The following is a 16787-nucleotide window of genomic DNA, read 5'->3' as shown; positions in this document are numbered from 1 at the left end:
AGATGTGATGAAATAATTCTTTAGCCTTGACTTGACAGAAATTGTGCTGAGAAAAAATGGGTCAATTACTTCTTTAAAGCTGTTACATTGACTGAGCATTCTATGAACAGGAGAGTTCATAGCGCTATTGGTTTGTCTCTTCGGTATGTAAAAAATTGCCTAATCCTCCTTATTGGAGCGTAAATATTCAGTCTGGAGGTGATGAAGATACTTTCCAGGTCCCCATTCATCAATTTCCGAAGAAATATGATGTCTATTATCCCTAATTCTCAGAACAAACTTGATAATTCTTTTTTCATGTTTGATATTACGCAGGACGAAATTGTACAAGTTGTGAAATCTTTGAAAACCAATACATCATGGGGCCATGATGAGATACCGATGAAAGTGATAAAAGCATCGATAGACTTTATCATTGAACCATTAACTTTTATAATCAATCGTTCTTTCACGGAGGGTATTTTTCCGGATAATCTGAAGATTACTATAGTCAAACCCCTACATAAAAAAGGTAGCAAAGATGACCTTAACAACTATACTCCCATAAGCATCCTCTCTTCATTTTCTAAAGTTTTTGAAAAGATTTTAAGCAATAGAATGTCCAATTTTTTTCGTAAATTCAATGTTATTTCTGGATGTCAACATGGTTTTGTTAAAAATAAAAATATTGAAACCGCTATTTTTGAGCTCATAAATGACATTGTTCTTGCTCTGGAGCAAGGACAAATTCCTATGGCACTGTTTTTGGACCTTTCGAAGGCTTTCTGTGTTGATCATCGGAAGCTTTTGGAAGTACTCGATAATTGTGATATCAGAGATAGTCAACTCAAACTCATAGAGAGCTATGTGAAGTCCAGAAAACAACGGGTAGTTCTGGAGGCTGATGGTGAAACCTTTGTCTCGGATGAAATTGAAACAATTTTAGGACTCCCTCAGGGTAGTATTGTTGGTCCTTTATTGTTCATAATTTATGTTAATTCTCTACCTAAGGCGATCAAAAGTGAATGTGAACCTCTAATTGAGAGGATGATGAAGAGTATACCCTCATCTCGGACTGAAGTAAAATCACCAGCTGTTTTGACTAAAAGCATTGAAACAAATCATGCTCTTTCAGTTAAGTCTACAATGCCGTCCCAGGATACTACCTCAATGAGATTATTTGCAGATGATACAAATATTTTGACCCGATCGTCATGTATTCCATACGCTGTTGATGTTTGCAATATTGTGGTTAACTCGGTAAAAACTTGGTTATGTAATTATAATCTTGTCCTAAACATTGAGAAGACTAAATGTATGATTTTTCATAGTGATAATTCCAAATTAGATTTTCCTGAAACTGTGGATATTCTTGATAGCTCTGTTGTGGTTGAAGATAATGTGAAATTTTTGGGTATAGTTCTTGACAGTCAATTAAAGTGGGGACCTCATACAGAACAACTTAAGACCAGATTAAGCTCTGCATGTTACACATTATTTATGTTAATTGGTCCAGTGAATTTCGATGTGCTCAAACTTGTCTATTTTGCAAATTTTCATTCCATACTTTCATATGGAATAATTTTTGGGGGTAGTTCATCAAATGTGGAAAATATTTTCGTTGTTCAAAAAAGGGCATTGCGTACTATGTTACGTTTGAGTTATAGAGAATAATGTATAGGAAATTTCGAAAAAAATAATATACTCACTGTCTATGGATTATATGTATATAGGCTCTTACTTTTTTTTAGAAAACGAATTCATTATTTTGAGGATTACAAAATGTTAATAACACCAGAAGAATGTTTCCTTATAATGTACCTATTCATAGGACAATACTAAGGGAGAGAACTGTTGAATGTATGGCAATATCTATGTACAATGCTCTACCAAAAACTATTAGAATGATCACTTGCGATGAGGATTTTAAGAAATCTTTATATTGTTTTATTTCGAAATCAGAGCCATACAGTTTATCTGAATTCATTTCGTACTGTAGGAGATAGGTATGTTAATATTTTGTCTGTTTGATTCCTGTTCAATATGTTTTTTGACTTATTCCATTTTTGTATCTTATTTGGTGTAATTTCTTGGAATTAATAAACATATGACTTTAGCCTTGCGGCTTTCACACTCCTCTCCAGAGGAAAATTCACTTATCCCAGATATCTCAGATATCAAAAGGATTAAGCTCTGTTGGAGCCCTTTCCAGGTTTTCGGGCTCGTGGTGGTGGTCGGGTTCGGGTCGCTCCTCGGCTCCCTGCTGTAGGTTGGATTCCTGCTCCACCCGCACTTCCTGTCAGAGCAGACGGTGTTCCTCTGCATTCCCCATGTACTTGCGTACAGTTCTCGCCGTTCCGAGCAGTACCGCCTTCTGCATGACTTTATAAATATTTTCGTCCAACTGAAGTTTTCTCAAGTTCTCTAGTAATTTCTTCGGTATCAGGCCTGTAGATGAAATGACAATAGGGATGGTCTTTATATCTTTCAGCTTCCACTGTCTTCTGGTTTGTTCCACGAGATCTCTGTATTATTATTATTATTATTATTATTATAAATAGTAGATGAATCCCTAGAACAATGTTCTTGAATGACAAAAAAAAGCAGGATAGGAAATTATCCTGGTTATAGTGAACCAATGTCTCAATAAATGAGAGGATGAAATAACTCAAAACAAACGAAATTAATTCAGGAACATAATACACATTGATATAAAAGTGGACAAACAAATCAACAGTTGTTGGTTTTCATATATCTGAGTTGATTTCGTTTATTTATCGCCCTTATTCGAAGGCTCACTTATTTGATATCCTCCTACTTAATTTTTACTGATAATTAGTATATCTGGTCATATTTTGAATTTTTAATTTTTTTATACCATACTTGGAACGGGACCTAACGTTGTCTTTTGAGTACACCTAACAATTTTTAATTTTTTTTCAAACCTAATGTTTCATTTAGAATACACTCTATATCATAAATGATTCATTATATCAGACTTGCACTCTGAATTCATACATAACCTATTGCTTGATTGCAGGTCAAGAAGGGTTCAGTGGATTTTTTTTTGCATAGTACTTGAAACAGTATTAACTGTTAACTTTTATGATCCCCTATCAATTTTTATTTGTTTTCAAAATAAATGTTTCATTAAGAATATGCTGTAAATTCAAATATCAGACTTGCACTCCAATATTATGAATTTTCTATTTCTTGATCGCAGGTCAAGGAGCGTTCAGTCTGTTACGCATGGTACTTAAAACAGTACTGATGTCTTTTCTCTACATCTAACAATTTTCAATTTTTTTCGAAGGTAATATTTCATTTTGAATATAGAGCGCGGTCTGGAGTTACAAATCCTACAAAAGTTTTCATTTTATAGGTTTCTCCTTCTTCCTAAAAATCTCAATGTAGTCATTCTCATTGAAAAGTTTGATATTAGGATCTTCTTTTCTTCTTATAGATGTCATATTCAGAATCTCTTTCAGAATGAAAGACCTCGTCAAGCGTTTTCTCAGATTTCCGTTCGACACATACTGCTTTTTTTCTCCAACATCGGAATTTATTTTCTTCACGACCTTTTTGCTATGTTCATCTTGATTACCTTCTCTTCTTGCAGCGTGAGTGTCGGATTTTTTCTGCGGAACTTTTCCTCTTTTTCGTTCTCCTATATGTGACTTCAGAAAATTCCTGATTTGAACTGTTCTCCTCAAGTCAATTTGTTTAGACTTTAATTTTTCCAATCACATTCTCAAGATCTTCTTTCTGTCCATCTCGTCTTCCACAATGAAAAAAATATTTAAGTATGACGATAAAATTCGATAGTATCAAAGTTAAAAAATGTAAACCACAACACAATATTTGCAGCACGAAGCACATTCACAACTGAATACTTTGTGCATCTACTCCGCTGTTATATAGCCCCTCTACCATCCCTCCCTAGCACCCCACCACCCAATTGCCGTTCCGTCGTCTGATTCGATATTAGATTGCTGTGACTTAAAATTTCTATGGAATCAACGTATTACATTCGTTCAATTTAACTGTCACACGTCGGACTGTTTGTTGATTTATCCTTAACTTCCTATGACCAATTTTAAAGTGTTACTTTTATTAGTTGTATGATGAGCCTTGAGAAAGGAACAAAATAGTTCCGATACGTTGGCGAATTCATAAGAGATTGTTTTTCAACCTGTCCAAATTCCTGCGATATTTTACTTATTGTGTTCAATCCATTATTTATGATACCTAAAAAGAACATATAAAATATTTTGTTATTTTGTGATACTTGAGCCTAACACTAAAAATACCTGAAATTATAGAGTGTTTTATAAAATTATGAGTTTATGAAACATATGCGAATTTATATGATAATTGTCCAGAGTATTTTTCTTACAGAAAGAATATACTATATTACCCTTTATTTTTTCAAACGTTTCTGATATTATGAAATGATAAAATATCAACAATTGAAAAGTATAAGTTATCGATACAGATAATAACTATCTGGATAAGCAAGTATTGAAGCGCATTAGTATTTCAATTCTTAAGTTTGTTTGCAATCTCGCTGCTCCAAACAATATTTCAAAATTAATAATTTCTAGAGAATTCTTTTTCATCATTTACATTCACGTTGTAGATGGTATACACGTTTTTCCTGAGGAAATAAAAACTATAGAAAGAATGTCCCTGAATAGATTTAACGACTCTGATGTATATGCAGAAATCCATGTAGGTTCCTATATATAAGTACAGAATCGTTATTTTTTATTTTCACCCTAATTATACGGAGCACTACTATCTACTTCATGAATTTCATTTTCAATGTCTTAACCGGAAAACCGAAAAATTTTGAGTATATAATAATGAATAAATAAATAAATAAATAAATAAATAAATAAATAAATAAATAAATAAATAATTAAAATGAAGTATTTTCATATTATGAGAGCTAAAAACTTGGTTTCTTAAAAAACGGCATGGATTCCCCATCGAGTAACATGTGACTCTGGTGACATGTCAATGAATTTTTCAAGATTTCCAGCTTTCAGTATGCTTTAACGATAGAATGGTGCAACATTCAGGAATTGTTGTCGAAGTCATAATGTATTTTTAACAGCATATCCACCAAAAAATTCTTTCGTTTCGTACTCTCATCGAAAAAAATTTGTTTAAATGAAAACCTCTATTTTAGTCGAATTATGATGCAGCCTATCCTTACTATGCCCAAAATTGACAAGGTATTCCTGGATACGGAATATTCTGCTATCGTTTTTCAAAATGGGGAATTATACGGAAATAACTTGATATTAGTCCGAAAGTCACACTAAAACATTTGTAAGGCCTCACTATCTCCAAAATTTAAGACGAAAATCGGAAATTATATTCACGCCCAGTACGAAAAGAAGATATTAAAAAAAAAATAACCAATGCAAGTGACATTCAGTAAAGTGAAAATAAAATATCGCCAAAATAATGTCGAAATTAGACATAGTCAAACTTATGCAAGTTTTTGGCCGTCCAACTTCATTTGCTGTTTAGATTAGATATTTTATGATTTCTATGCTGATCCGGCTATCGAAAATATTCAAAATGATTTTGAAAAGGCCGTTTTATAGAAAAAAGTTCTATTTTGAGATGCTGGGGTTCGAACTTAAATCGATAATTAATTGCAATATTTCCGAAAAATGCATCAACAATCAAATATCTTATTTCAAAATACTTCAAAGTTCATGCTATACAATTCCTTGTTTTCGCAGGTAGTAATTATGACCAAATCGATCCGTTGCGGGCGGAAACGTTGAGGGATGGTTTATTGTATTGGTTATAGTGTACCTGTGTTATTCTGTACCTGTCACCTAGTCAAAGTAACAAATATTTTACTGTATACTTCAATACGTCAATGGTTTTGAATAGGGTTTTTTTTGCTTATCAAGAAATAGTAGTCCCGTAGATCAGTTATGGCACTTTTTTGGTTTTCATGATATTGTTCTGGTTTTTTTCACAGATAAATCCTCTTTGTATTTGTCAAGAGAAATGAGATTTCGATAATTAAGTATGAACGTTGACTTCTATTTTATCTGTCTATTATATTCGTCAATGTAAACTGTTCTTTGTTTCAGGCTCAGGTAATTTCTTTGAAATTAATTCATTTTAATGAAACATCCTCTACACATCCATATAGCTCATGGAAAACTTCGAAAAACCGAATAAAAAAGCTACTTTCTTCCGTCATGAATTTTTTAAAATGGATTGCTGAAATTTATTGGAGAAAATAACGAAAAATTTTGGTTGCAGTAGCCTTTTTCTTGAGGTTGAAACTGGAATAATAATATTCGCGAGAGTACTGAAGCTGGCATATGGAAAAATGAGAAAACAATATAAAAAATTCCGGTGCGTAGCGTAGCGTTAGATGTATGACGCCATTATAACTAGTGAAACTGGAAAGAGCAAATTTTTCCAATTATCTGTAGGATATGAATAGTAGATGAATCCCTAAAACAATGTTCTTGAATGACAAAAAAAGCAGGATTGAAAATTATCCTGGTTATAGTGAACCAATGTCTCAATAAATGAGAGGATGAAATAACTCAAAACAAACGAAATTAATTCAGGAACATAATACACATTGATATAAAAGTGGACAAACAAATCAACAGTTGTTGGTTTTCATATATCTGAGTTGATTTCGTTTATTTATCGCCCTTATTCGAAGGCTAACTTATTTGATATCCTCCTACTTAATTTTTACTGATAATTAGTATATCTGGTCATATTTTGAAGTTTTAATTTTTTTTATACCGTACTTGGAACGGGACCTAACGTTGTCTTTTGAGTACACCTAACAATTTTTAATTTTTTTTCAAACCTAATGTTTCATTTAGAATACACTCTATATCATAAATGATTCATTATATCAGACTTGCACTCTGAATTCATACATAACCTATTGCTTGATTGCAGGTCAAGAAGCGTTCAGTGGATTTTTTTTTGCATAGTACTTGAAACAGTACTAACTGTTAACTTTTATGATCCCCTATCAATTTTTATTTGTTTTCAAAATTAATGTTTCATTAAGAATATACTGTAAATTCAAATATCAGACTTGCACTCCAATATTATGAATTTTCTATTTCTTGATCGCAGTTCAAGGAGCGTTCAGTCTTTTACGCATAGTACTTAAAACAGTACTGTTGTCTTTTCTCTACATCTAACAATTTTCAATTTTTTTCGAAGTTAATATTTCATTTTGAATATAGAGCGCGGGCTGGAGTTACAAATCCTACAAAAGTTTCATTTTATAGGTTTCTCCTTCTTCCTAAAAATCTCAATGGAGTCATTCACATTGAAAAGTTTGATATTAGGATCTTCTTTTCTTCTAATAGATGTCATATTCAGAATCTCCTTCAGAATGAAAGACCTCGTCAAGCGTTTTCTCAGATTTCCGTTCGACACATACTGCTTTTTTTCTCCAACATCGGAATTTATTTTCTTCACGACTTTTTGGCTATGTTCATCTTGATTACCTTCTCTCCTTGCAGCGTGAGTGTCGGATTTTTTCTGCGGAACTTTTCCTCTTTTTCGTTCTCCTACATGTGACTTCAGAAAATTCCTGATTTGAACTGTTCTCCTCAAGTCAATTTGTTTAGACTTCAATTTTTCCAATCCCATTCTCAAGATCTTCTTTCTGTCCATCTCGTCTTCCACAATGAAAAAAATATTTAAGTATGAAACGATAAAATTCGATAGTATCAAAGTTAAAAAATGTAAACCACAACACAATATTTGCAGCACGAAGCACATTCACAACTGAATACTTTGTACATCTACTCCGCTGTTATATAGCCCCTCTACCATCCCTCCCTAGCACCCCAAGACCCAATTGCCCGTTCCGTCGTCTGATTCGATATTAGATTGCTGTGACTTGAAATTTCTATGGAATCAATGTATTACATTCGTTCAATTCAACTGTCACACGTCGGACTGTTTGTTGATTTATCCTTAACTTCCTATGACCAATTTTAAAGTGTTACTTTTATTAGTTGTATGATGAGCCTTGAGAAAGGAACAAAATGGTTCCGAAACGTTGGCGAATTCATAAGAGATTGTTTTTCAACCTGTTCAAATTCCTGCGATATTTTACTTATAGTGTTCAATCCATTATTTATGATACCTAAAAAGAACATATAAAATATTTTGTTATTTTGTGATACTTGAGCCTAACACTAAAAATACCTAAAATTATAGAGTGTTTCATATAATTATGAGTTTATGAAACATATGAGAATTTAAATGATGATTGTCCAGAGTATTTTTCTTACAGAAAGAATATACTATATTACTGTTTATTTTTTCAAACGTTTCTGATATTATGAAATGATAAAATATAAACAATTGAAAAGTATAAGTTATCGATACAGATAATGACTATCTGGATAAGCAAGTATTGAAGCGCATTAGTATTTCAATTCTTAAGTTTGTTTCAAATCTCGCTGCTCCAAACAATATTTCAAAATTAATAATTTCTAGAGAATTCTTTTTCATCATATACATTCACGTTGTAGATGGTATACACGTTTTTCCTGAGGAAATAAAACTATAGAAAGAATGTCCCTGAATAGATTTAACGACTCTGATGTATATGCAGAAATCCATGTAGGTTCCTATATATAAGTACAGAATCGTTATTTTTTGTTTTCACCCTAATTATAAGGAGCACTACTATCTACTTCATGAATTTCATTTTCAAGGTCTTAACCGGGAAACCGAAAAGTTTTTAGTATATAATAATGAATAAATAAATAAATAAATAATTAAATAAATAAATAAATAAATAAATAAATAAATAAATAATTAAAATGAATAATTCTCATATTATAAGAGCTAAAAACTTGGTTTCTTAAAAAACGGCATGGATTCCCCATCGAGTAACATGTGACTCTGGTGACATGACATTGAATTTTCCAAGATTTCCAACTTTCAGTATGCTTTAACGGTAGAATGGTGCAACATTCAGGAATTGTTGTCGAAGTCATAATGTATTTTTAACAGCATATCCACCAAAAAATTCTTTCGTTTCGTACTTTCATCGAAAAAAATTTGTTTAAATGAAAACCTCTATTTAAGTCGAATTATGATCCAGCTTATCCTTACTATGCCCAAAATTGACAAGGTATTCCTGGATACGAAATATAATAATAATATTATTATTATTATTATTGAACTCTTTATTGCATTAAAACAAGTTTCATACATTTTTATAGAATTGTGCAAAAGGTGGACATATCGCCATGCAATTTTTTCCTGCCAACCAGAAATAATCTATTAAAGAAACTTATATCTAAAAACAAGAATACCTGACCTAACTTAAATTCAGTTCAACCTGCTCCAAAATAGGGAGAAAGGGGAATGGGAGGGAGAAGGATAGACGTCGCCGAAGAAAGGGACCATATTAAACATGGGTATCAAGTAAGTGTGATGGGTGAAGCACTTAAATATCTCCTGAGGAAAAACCTAAATGAAAGGTAAGTTACCTTCCGAACGATATCCGGAGGGAGGCGATTCCAGAGCCGGGGAAACAGAACTGTGAAGCTATTCGAGCAAACATTAGTCGAGTGGAGTGGTATCCTCAAGGTCAAGTTATAGAGTGCCCTTGTCTGACGGACCCCATCTCCCAGAAGACTAAGACCATCATACAGGTATTCAGGCTCGCGGGACCTCAACACCTTGAACCCCAGTAAAAGAAGATGCCAAATTCGACGTTGTTTGATGGGTAGCAATCCCATATTTTGCCTGAATTGACTTATATGATCAAATTTCCTTAAGTTGTAGACAAATCGTACACCTGCATTTTGTAACTGCTCCAGTTTCATCAGCTGTGTGTTTGTGAGACCCATTTAGGCTACGTCAGCATAATCGAGTATAGGAAGTACGAGAGAGAAGAATAATGTTTTCCTGGTTTCGAAGGGCAAGAAGTTGTTTAAAAGTCGGAGTTGATGCAAGATACAGAAGACTCTTGAACTGATAGAAGCAATCTGATTATTCCAGGATAGAGTTTCGTCCAATAAGATACCAAGGTTTCTAACCTCATTGGAGTAGGGAACAACAACATCGTTGAGGACAATTTTATTATTTACTTTGTCGATCAAACCCAAGTTTCGTTTAGTACCGATAATGATCGACTTAGTTTTGGTAGTATTTAGAGTCAGACCTAAGCTCTCAGCGACGACAGCCATTCGTAAGAGATTCCTGTTTAAATTTTCGATACTAGCCGAGAAATCTTCAACGGAAGTGTGGATATATATTTGTAGGTCATCTGCGAAAAGGTGAAATTTAATGTCCAAGGAATCAGTCCGTGAGGACACGTAAATAGAGAATAAAAGAGGACCCAACACGCTCCCCTGCGGAACACCTGAAAACACAGTCACCCAATCAGAGGAGCTGCCATCTATCTCAACGGATATTTCGCGATCCTTCAGATAAGAGTAGAAGAAGGCTATGGTATGCTCAGCAAAACCCAGCAGACGCAGCCTGGCCAAAAGTATATCGAAGTCGAGAGAGTCGAAGGCCTTACTAAAGTCTAAGAGAACTAAAACAGTGAGTAGTTTATTATCCATGGCCACGCTGATATCATCAGTTATTTTAGTAAGGGCAGTTGTCGTGCTGCGTTTTTGGCGAAACCCCGACTGGTAGCAATTATGAAGATTATTATTATTCAAATAGTTAATAATTTGGCCTTTAATGATCTTTTCAAAAATTTTAGATAGAGTAGGGAGTATGGAAATGGGTCTAAAGTCCCCTGGACTCGTGGGATTTTGGCACTTAGGTATGGGAATGATTTTAGCATATTTCCATGCACTAGGAAAAATGCCAGTTTGAATTGAAATATTGTAGATATGTGAGAGCACAGGAAGAATCTCATTCGCAATGAGCCTCAGAAGGCCCACTCCAATACCATCGGAACCAACCGACCCTGAACCAACCTCTCCCAGAGCAGACTTAACATCGTCTTCATTAATGGGCACAAAATCGAACACACTACCTGGTGGAGAACATGAGCTTAACTTCATCAATGTATTTGTCTTAATACTTTCATTAATCCTAGTACCAGAATTCGCAAAATGCCGGGCAAGCAGAGAGGGATCAAAATTTGCACAAGGTGGGCTGTGCCTCTCGCCCACCCCAACTGAGCGCAAAGTCTGCCAGACCTTCCTTGGTGGTGCGGGATTAAGATTTTCGTGGAGATAATCTCTCTTTGCACTCCTGCACATCCGATTGCAAGTGTTCCTCGCAGTACGATAGTGTTCCCTATTTACTTCGGTAGGATTCGCGATGTAGAAGGCCTTCAACCTGTCACGACATTTCATTGCATTCTTAATCTCTTCAGTTAACCAGGGGCATGGAGAATGTCTAACCTTAATGAGTTTCAGGGGCGCTAATTCGTCGTAGATTTTTAATATTAATTCATTAAAAATAGCCACCTTTGCATCCAAAGTAGGAGCTTGATGAACCGATTCCCAATCAGCAGCCCTCGCAGTTTGAACCAGCCTCGCCAGATCGACACCTCCTAAATTCCGACATTTAATAACTCGAGGCTTAGGTTTAGGGCATTTGAGTTTAAATCCAGCAAACACCAGGTCATGACGAGAAAATTGATAAGCATGCTGTTGTCCACTGGCAACCACTCTGTTAGGTATAGACGTTATAAACAAGTCGAGTAACGTATCACAGGTAGCACTGTGATGCGTGGGCCTGTTATTCACTAGTTTTAGGTTATAGGATTCCAATGTGTTCCTCATCGCCCTCGAACGGGCAGAATTCTGAATCATGCAATTATTCATGTCCCCCATCATGATCACATCCGAATAACAAGCAAAAATTTCGTCCAATACAAACTCCAACTCACCAAAAAATAAATAACTTGATATTAGTCCGAAAGTCACACTAAAACATTTGTAAGGCCTCACTATCTCCAAAATTTAAGACGAAAATCGGAAATTATATTCACGCCCAGTACGAAAAGAAGATATTAAAAAAAAATAACCAATGCAAGTGACATTCAGTAAAGTGAAAATAAAATATCGCCAAAATAATGTCGAAATTAGACATAGTCAAACTTATGCAAGTTTTTGGCCGTCCAACTTCATTTGCTGTTTAGATTAGATATTTTATGATTTCTATTCTGATCCGGCTATCGAAAATATTCAAAATGATTTTGAAAAGGCCGTTTTATAGAAAAAAGTTCTATTTTGAGATGCTGGGGTTCGAACATAAATCGATAATTAATTGCAATATTTCCGAAAAATGCATCAACAATCAAATATCTTATTTCAAAATACTTCAAAGTTCCTGCTATACAATTCCTTGTTTTCGCAGGTATTAATTATGACCAAATCGGTCCGTTGCGGGCGGAAACGTTGAGGGATGGTTTATTGTATTGGTTATACTGTACCTGTGTTATTCTGTACCTGTCACCTAGTCAAAGTAACAAATATATTACTGTATACTTCAATACGTCAATGGTTTTAAATAGGGTTTTTTTTTGCTTATCAAGAAATAGTAGTCCCGTAGATCAGTTATGGCACTTTTTTGGTTTCCATGATATTGTTCTGGTTTTTTTTACAGATAAATCCCCTTTGTATTTGTCAAGAGAAATGAGATTTCGATAATTAAGTATGAACGTTGATTTCTATTCTATCTGTCTATTATATTCGTCAATGTAAACTGTTCTTTGTTTCAGGCTCAGGTAATTTCTTTTGAAATTAATTCATTTCAATGAAACATCCTCTACACATCCATATAGCTCATGGAAAACTTCGAAAAACCGAATAAAAAAGTTACTTTCTTCCGTCATGAATTTCTTAAAATGGATTGCTGAAATTTATTAGAGAAAATAACGAAAAATTTTGGTTGCAGTAGCCTTTTTCTTGAGGTTGAAACTGGAATAATAATATTCGCGAGAGAACTGAAGCTGGCATATGGAATAATGAGAAAAAAATATAAAAAATTACGGTGCGTAGCGTAGCGTTAGATCTATGACGCCATTATAACTAGTGAAACTGAAAAGAGCAAATTTTTCCAATTATCTGTAGGATATAAATAGTAGATGAATCCCTAGAACAATGTTCTTGAATGACAAAAAAAAGCAGCATTGGAAATTATCCTGGTTATAGTGAACCAATGTCTCAATAAATGAGAGGATGAAATAACTCAAAACAAACGAAATTAATTCAGGAACATAATACACATTAATATAAAAGTGGACAAACAAATCAACAGATGTTGGTTTTCATATATCTGAGTTGATTTCGTTTATTTATCGCCCTTATTCGAAGGCTCACTTATTTGATATCCTCCTACTTAATTTTTGCTGATAATTAGTATATCTGGTCATATTTTGAAGTTTTAATTTTTTTTATACTGTACTTGGAACGGGACCTAACATTGTCTTTTGCGTACACCTTACAATTTTTAATTTTTTTTCAAACCAAATGTTTCATTTAGAATACACTCTATATCATAAATGATTCATTATATCAGACTTGCACTCTGAATTTATACATAACCTATTGCTTGATTGCAGGTCAAGAAGCGTTCAGTGGATTTTTTTTTGCATAGTACTTGAAACAGTACTAACTGTCAACTTTTATGATCCCCTATCAATTTTCATTTGTTTTCGAAATTATGTTTCATTAAGAATATGCTGTAAATTCAAATATCAGACTTGCACTCCAATATTATGAATTTTCTATTTCTTGATCGCAGGTTAAGGAGCGTTCAGTCTTTTACGCATAGTACTTAAAACAGTACTGTTGTCTTTTCTCTACATCTAACAATTTTCAATTTTTTTCGAAGTTAATATTTCATTTTGAATATAGAGCACGGGCTGGAGTTACAAATCCTACAAAAGTTTTCATTTTATAGGTTTCTCCTTCTTCCTAAAAATCTCAATGTAGTCATTTACATTGAAAAGTTTGATATTAGGATCTTCTTTTCTTCTAATAGATGTCATATTCAAAATCTCCTTCAGAATGAAAGAATTCGTCAAGCGTTTTCTCAGATTTCCGTTCGACACATACTGCTTTTTTTCTCCAACATCGGAATTTATTTTCTTCACGACTTTTTGGCTATGTTCATCTTGATTACCTTCTCTTCTTGCAGCGTGAGTGTCGGATTTTTTCTGCGGAACTTTTCCTCTTTTTCGTTCTCCTTCACATGACTTCAGAAAATTCCTGATTTGAACTGTTCTCCTCAAGTCAATTTGTTTAGACTTCAATTTTTCCAATCCCATTCTCAAGATCTTCTTTCTGTCCATCTCGTCTTCCACAATGAAAAAAATATTTAAGTATGAAACGATAAAATTCGATAGTATCAAAGTTAAAAAATGTAAACCACAACACAATATTTGCAGCACGAAGCACATTCACAACTGAATACTTTGTACATCTACTCCGCTGTTATATAGCCCCTCTACCATCCCTCCCTAGCACCCCACCACCCAATTGCCCGTTCCGTCGTCTGATTCGATATTAGATTGCTGTGACTTAAAATTTCTATGGAATCAACGTTTGTTGATTTATCCTTAACTTCCTATGACCAATTTTAAAGTGTTAATTTCATTAGTTGTATGATGAGCCTTGAGAAAGGAACAAAATAGTTCCGAAACGTTGGCGAATTCATAAGAGATTGTTTTTCAACATGTCCAAATTCCTGCGATATTTTACTTATTGTGTTCAATTCATTATTTATGATACCTAAAAAGAACATATAAAATATTTTGTTATTTTGTGATACTTGAGCATAACACTAAAAATACCTGAAATTATAGAGTGTTTTATATAATTATGAATTTATGAAACATATGCGAATTTAAATGATAATTGTCCAGAGTATTTATCTTACAGAAAGAATATACTATATTACAGTTTATTTTTTCAAACGTTTCTGATATTTTGAAATGATAAAATATCATTAATTGAAAAGTATAAGGTTTCGATACAGATAATAACTATCTGGATAAGCAAGTATTAAAGCGCATTAGTATTTCAATTCTTGAGTTTGTTTCAAATCTCGCTGCTCCAAACAATATTTCAAAATTAATAATTTCTAGAGAATTCTTTTTCATCATTTACATTCACGTTGTAGATGGTATACACGTTTTTTCTGAGGAAATAAAAACTATAGAAAGAATGTCCCTTAATAGATTTAACGACTCTGATGTATATGCAGAAATCCATGTAGGTTCCTATATATAAGTACAGAATCGTTATTTATTATTTTCACCCTAATTATACGGAGCACTGCTATCTACTTCATGAATTTTCTTTTCAATGTCTTAACCGGGAAACTGAAAAATTTTGAGTATATAATAATGAATAAATAAATAAATATATAAATAATTAAAATGAAATATTCTCATATTATAAGAGTTAAAAACTTGGTTTCTTGAAAAACGGCATGGATTCCCCATCGAGTAACATGTGACTCTGGTGACATGACATTGAATTTTCCAAGATTTCCAGCTTTCAGTATGCTTTAACGATGGAATGGTGCAACTTTCAGGAATTGTTGTCGAAGTCATAATGTATTTTTAACAGCATATCCACCAAAAAATTCTTTCGTTTCGTACTTTCATCGAAAAAAATTTGTTTAAATGAAAACCTCTATTTTAGTCGAATTATGATCCATCCTATCCTAACTATGCCCAAAATTGACAAGGTATTCCTGGATACGGAATATTCTGCTATCGTTTTTCAAAATGGGGAATTATACGGAAATAACTTGATATTAGTCCGAAAGTCACACTAAAACATTTGTAAGGCCTCACTATCTCCAAAATTTAAGACGAAAATCGGAAATTATATTCACGCCCAGTACGAAAAGAAGATATTAAAAAAAAAAAAAACCATTGCAAGTGACATTCAGTAAAGTGAAAATAAAATATCGCCAAAATAATGTCGAAATTAGACATAGTCATACTTATGCAAGTTTTTGGCCGTCCAACTTCATTTGCTGTTTAGATTAGATATTTTATGATTTCTATGCTGATCCGGCTATCGAAAATATTCAAAATGATTTTCAAAAGGCCGTTTTATAGAAAAAAGTTCTATTTTGAGATGCTGGGGTTCGAACATAAATCGATAATTAATTGCAATATTTCCGAAAAATGCATCAACAATCAAATATCTTATTTCAAAATACTTCAAAGTTCCTGCTATACAATTCCTTGTTTTCGCAGGTAGTAATTATGACCAAATCGGTCCGTTGCGGGCGGAAACGTTGAGGGATGGTTTATTGTATTGGTTATACTGTACCTGTGTTATTCTGTACCTGTCACCTAGTCAAAGAAACAAATATTTTACTGTATACTTCAATACGTCAATGGTTTTGAATAGGGTTTTTTTTTGCTTATCAAGGAATAGTAGTCCCGTAGATCAGTTATGGCACTTTTTTGGTTTCCATGATATTGTTCTGGTTTTTTTTACAGATAAATCCCCTTTGTATTTGTCAAGAGAAATGAGATTTCGATAATTAAGTATGAAAGTTGATTTCTATTCTATCTGTCTATTATATTCGTCAATGTAAACTGTTCTTTGTTTCAGGCTCAGGTAATTTCTTTTGAAATTAATTCATTTCAATGAAACATCCTCTACACATCCATATAGCTCATGGAAAACTTCGAAAAACCGAATAAAAAAGTTACTTTCTTCCGTCATGAATTTCTTAAAATGGATTGCTGAAATTTATTAGAGAAAATAACGAAAAATTTTGGTTGCAGTAGCCTTTTTCTTGAGGTTGAAACTGGAATA

Source organism: Coccinella septempunctata, chromosome 9 (genome assembly GCF_907165205.1).
Source record: "Coccinella septempunctata chromosome 9, icCocSept1.1, whole genome shotgun sequence".
NCBI lineage: Eukaryota > Metazoa > Arthropoda > Insecta > Coleoptera > Coccinellidae > Coccinella > Coccinella septempunctata.
The sequence above is the reverse complement of the archived record's forward strand: the minus strand, read 5'-3'. Positions refer to the sequence as shown.